The sequence below is a fragment of the Hyposmocoma kahamanoa genome, unplaced genomic scaffold (assembly GCF_003589595.1).
Source record: "Hyposmocoma kahamanoa isolate Upper Pololo Valley unplaced genomic scaffold, ASM358959v1 92, whole genome shotgun sequence".
NCBI lineage: Eukaryota > Metazoa > Arthropoda > Insecta > Lepidoptera > Cosmopterigidae > Hyposmocoma > Hyposmocoma kahamanoa.
Window position 1 is genome coordinate 23537038 of NW_020654748.1, and position 6004 is coordinate 23543041.

Consider the following 6004-nt stretch of genomic DNA (forward strand, 5'->3'; position numbering starts at 1 on the left):
GAAGATTAGGGGCATTGATTTTGGAATTAATGATCTTGTAAAGTGTGACAATTTCAGATTGCTTACGTCTGCATTCTAGGGAGTTCAATTTAAACTTCAAAAATGCTTCATCGTTGATATTGCTTCGTTATTCAAGTGCTCAAACAGCCTCCTCCATCATTGACGTTTGTGTTGCCATTTTATTGTTATCGGTTCTACTTAAACGTAGAATTTAAACAGTGCATTAACAAATAGCTGGCGTTAACTCGATTTCTTAACGAATTCTAATGTTTCCGCGATTTTTACATATGGCCCTTTACGGGTTCCATGGTCACGTCAAGGGACACGAAATGGGCCCGAAACGTCTTGGTTTGTGTTTCATTTTCAACGATTCCTTGATTTCTTTGACGTACTAAGGCGTAGTAATGTTAGGTAATCCAATTTCGATTAACAAGTGATTTGTTTAAGTTATTTATATAAAGAAAAATATAATACTAGACAAAACTTATTATTAAAATTTAAATCTATCCGATAGCTTGTTCGCTAGAAGTTTCGCCTGTGGCCTCCAGAGACCCAGGGTTTCTCCTGCAAAAAGTACAAAGCTGTATCACTGAGCGAAGTTTGCCTATTTCAGACTTTTGCTATTTTCAGCTTGTGATTTGTTCTTTAATATAACAGTGACTTGACTTAATATTCTACCGATATTTTCACGTGTGAAAGGTCATAATGGTTCAATTGTCTATGATATTGTACATGAATTAACTCCTATATATACTCGTATGTCATATGTAATGTCTCTGTACTTGAGGAACTCGAGACAAAGAATACACAGTGTCTGTCTCCAATTTGCAGCGTGTGATACGCTATTTTGGTCGCGTGTTACGTAGAGCGTTTGATTGTGACAGGGAGAGGGGAGGGAAGGAGACCTAGAGACAGGAGTCCCAAAAGGTGGTAGGATCAGGTCTCCTACAACAACAACTAACAATTGGAGCTACCTGTTAGCGCCGCACTACACCATGCGACTGAGTGCAATCGATGGAGGCAAATGGTTGGCAAGATGAGATTGAGTTACGATCCTAAGCGATTGGAAGAAGTCTATGAAAATACAAATCCCACCACTAGTTCCGAATCGCAGCTAAAGCAATACGCCACCGGACCGTGACCGCAGAAGAACAGGAGACTGTTTTCAACGTCGATAAGATACTATCGACAAAACGCAGCACATCACTATTCCCCTTGCTCCAGTGCCGGTCACTCGAGCGTTGCTACCACCGCATCGAAATTTGCAATTGACAAGAGAAAAGCCCGTGTATGATAATTTATTCGAAACAACACAAGTTATGTCTGAATCATATCGAATAATTATAACTTTGGGTTTAACGGCCTTTCCCTTTGGTTAAAGTTTTTTAATTACTAGTTACTGGACTTGTTTTATTTGTTATGCAAGTTACTTGAATATTGTATGCAGTTTTTGTTTACTATGGCTGTTATTAAGGTTAATGTTCTGTTAAGCGATTTTGTGCTTAAAATTCATGTTTGACGCAAGAGTTTGGGTTTATTTATAAGGATTTATGCAATAGGTTAAAAAAATGCAAGTGACTAAAGCTACTATTTTTTTAGACCAAATTGCGAAATGAAGTAATATAAACACTTAACAAACTACATAAACAAATTATTTTTTTTCCGCGTAACTTTTACGTGTGATTGCGAGCTGTATAATCTAATAATAAACTCAAAAACTATATGAACAATATTATTATATAGTATTTTTCTGTACTGTGCTTCAGTCTGTCAATTATAATTTCATTACACTGTGTGCTGAACCAAAATTCTGTTATGGTATTTGCCACTGAAGTCCAATGCGCACTTATTTTTTAATAATAAAAAAAAAACAAGAAACCCTCTTATTGCGTCTGGGGTTCAACTTTCGCATAAACAATCATTTAAAACTCGTTAAAAATATATTTAATTTCCCGTATAAATTGCGCATGGTTAATTGAACGATAACTCCATAATAGTTTTCTGAAATTCGTTTCCATGAATACAATTATACATTAAAATTTGTGTCACCTCCAAACAAACCTGTATAAGCAAATACTTATTTTAAATCTATATAAATAAGGCCCTCATTTAATAACTGAGTTAAAATCAAACAATCATTTATGCCATAGGCAAAATCAATTTGTACTTGAAAACGTCATCTTTAGGGCATTGTTCATTCACTGACTGCTGTGTCCCTGAGAAGTACAAACAAGAAACTCTAGGGATTGCTCTTTTTAAACAAACTTAAATGCTGTGGAATACATTTGAGTGGAATCTAGAGTTATGCCGTCTTTTCATACATCTTATACGTAGTACGTACTAATACGTAGTCTTCAATTTTATTATATGACTTTTCTTCTTATTCGAATCTTATTGTAAAAACGTATATAGTTTCCCATAAAAGCATCGTTTGCTTTAGTTAAACGAAATCTTGGTACTATGAGTTTGGACTTAGTTCTAAGGTTAATATTGCTGACATTTACTGATCACACAATAAACCTTACGAAACAAAAAACATTATAAAAAATAACCTAATTTCTTTGTGCAGTCCAATAAAATGTTATGGAGGAAATGTCGTGTTGCGCTATTGCGTGCAATGCAACTCAGTTTATGAACTGTAAATTATACCCTGAAGCTAAATAAACAGTAATTAACAGACGCACTTACTGCCTTTTGTATTTAGTAGGATTATAGAAGATAGAGCAATGTAATTGCACGCATGTTGTGTACGTATTTAAATAGTCTTCACGCCTCATCAATTCTTAAGAAGATTTCTCGCAGGAATTTTGTTCTCACTTTTCCTGAGACTGAGTTTTATTTATTTACCAGCTGTATTTTTTTTTTTTAAATATATAATAGACACACGCTTGGCCACAATCTCACCTGATGTTAAGCGACGATGTGACCGACGATGGGACGCGTTTGCCTAAAAAATGCCTATTCACTCTAGCCTTGAATAGCCCCAAATTGTACTTTTCGGGAAATACAGATGCCGGTAGAGCATTCCATTCCTTTGCCGTACGCATCAGGAAGGAGGAGGCAAAGCGCTTAGTGCGAATAGGTGGAATATCAACGACATAAGAATGGTATGATTTCGTACGAGCAAACAAATGTCACTTATGTATTAGTAAGTATACTTAAAGATAATGAATTGAAAAAAAAAAATCTGACAGCACAGTTACATGTAACTGTATCACGCACAAGTCCAGTTGTGTAAGGAGTACTGCTGCCACCTTGCCACCTAGGATTCAATTGACAAGCGTGTCAAGAGGCTTATATGTGACTCGGAGTTAGTAGAGGCGAAGCTGTAGAGCCTTGAACACCGCCGTAAAGTTGCCTGCTTATCGGTATTTTACAGGATATATCACGGAGAGCGTGCGATGGAATTACACGATTTAATTCCGCCTTCCCCTTTCCACCATCGGGGGACTATGTGTAGGCTTCGATTCCGCTGTGTGGTGTGCACGCTCCATCGTCGACCTCTTCGTCACTTTCCATCAGGTGAGATGGAGGTCAAACGTACACTTACAATTGAATAAGAAAAAAACATGTTTATATAGTGTTCGTAGTCGCTTATAACTATGTTAAGGATTGTGGTGTCCATCCTCTCTGATACTACCTTAACAAGACTGTTGGTGCTGCCCTTCGCTCTGACCAATAGGGATATCACTCTCTTGCGAACAACTGCTTGAAAACCGTCATTAATTCTAGCCTCAAACATCCCTGAGGACGTTGTTGAAACGGACACGCAAGACCCTGTAGGCTTCTTTAGTTAGGTTGCTCCACAGATATAATTTTTGAAACAAACTTTTTCACAAGAAGCTTTTCTGCCCCTGATTTATAATTAATTACCTACTGTTCATAATTAAACCACAATAACGTTTATAACGGCTCTGCAACGCAGAGATCCCGGGTTCGATTACTGTGTCAGAAAAAATATTTGTATGGCCTACATTTATTTATATCCTGAGTTTGGATATAATTTGACGTTGTCTATGTGTGTGTCTATGGCACTCGTGATACAGGGTTTCCACAGTGCGGAACCATGAGCGTGTGCATTATTATTATATGACGATTGTGAATAAACATTGTTCTAGTTTTGTTTATATTATACGATAACTGCCTCCGTGTTTAGCTGTATTAAAAATTCAAATTTACTTAAGTAAATTTTTTATACGTTGAAATATGTATTCTATCAATATTACACTAGTTAGAACATCGGACATTGCACGCGTTCCTCGACAACATCCTGCGCGTGTGACACACGCACGCATTTCCAACTTGACCGACTAATTAGTATACTTTATACGTCATGTTTATGGTAATTGGTATACCTGATTAAGTATTATGAACTGCATTTTTTTATACTTCCGGGAAATAATTTCAGTCGGTTCCTTGTTGCGAGTATTTGACTCCATACGTTCAATCAATGTGCTAGAGAACGATTGGGACGAACTCTACATCAAATGATCCTTAACCATCTTGTACAGGGTGCTGATAAATTAGGTTTACGTGTATAATTTTAGAGTCAATTGCTTATCTCTTCATAATCACTTTGAAAACAGATATTCGCAATAAATCTGCGTTAGTTTGTCGACAAATGTAAAAAAAAAGAAGTCAATTGTTAAACACACTCTGTTTAATTTGGCAGCTCGGCACCCTGAATAAATAAATAAATAAATAAATAACGTACATACTCATAGCCCCGTACTTGGGAAATACTATGTCGCGGGTACCATACACATTCACAATCACAAATTACATCCAAACTCACGAGAGAAATAAATCTAGGCCATACAAATATTTCTTCCAGCCCGGGAATCGGACTAGCACGGTACTGTGAAGAGGCAGTCCACGACTATGAAGAGCAGTGCAGCAGCAGACCAGGCCCGAAAAAACTAACGAATAAGTCTCTGGAAGGAGAGATACCCCACGGTATCACTCATCCCGCTGTCGGAACATCTCCCTCCTGGGCATGATCTATCTTGATAAACGTGGAAGTCCCTAAATAGGCTGCGGACGCAAGTCGACTCCGTGTCTATGTGATGTCTCTCCTCAGACAATGGCACATCTTTTGTCCTGCCCTGCGTGTCCCTAGGGCCTGTACAACGCCACTGATAATGCTATCTCAGTCGCTAAGACTGGTCCTCACAAATATAAAAAATCGTCAGAGTCGATTGTATCAAATCCGAACAAATACGTCATCATTAATATTCAGGCATCACACTGTGGGGTAATTCAACTGAGTCGATTAGGGTATTTATTCTTCAAAAACGTGCACTAAGAACAATAGTAGGCATAAAAAAGGGTCAGACCTGCAGAAACCTTTTTAAGAAATACAATATAATGACCATGTACTCACAATATATTTATGATATAATAGTTTATGCGCGTCAAAACTTGGCTATTTATGAGCGACGTACGGGCGGAGGCCGAGCGTTGCGAAACGCGGGAACACTAAAATCCGTTGCCCACCGTACCGAACTTGCAACTAGAAATCCGCGGGTAATAGGTCCCCGATTCTACGAACATCTACCCACAGACCTGAAAAGTGTTAGAAACGATGAAACGTTTTATACCCGACTAAAAATCCTTTTATTGGATGTTGAATTGCACAGTGTCGATGAGTTTCTTTTGAAACAATTTTAATTTTATTTTATTCGACAAGCAGTAGTTATACTACTTTATTTTATATTCATTATTATTATTTTGTTACTGACGATCATAGTTATCCCTTGACATTGTATTTCCAATTGTAATATTGTGACATTGATAACATGAAATAAACGATTCTATTCTATTCAAACTAAAAGAAGTGCTAATACTTACGTCTAACTTATTATACAATTGGTGAATATTTGAATGTTATAACAATAACATTTTTTCATGACATGACATATTATATAGGTTTTATGTTTTTATAATTATTGACATTTGCTAATAATCAACTGCTTTTGATATATCTTCAATTAATTTTTATCAC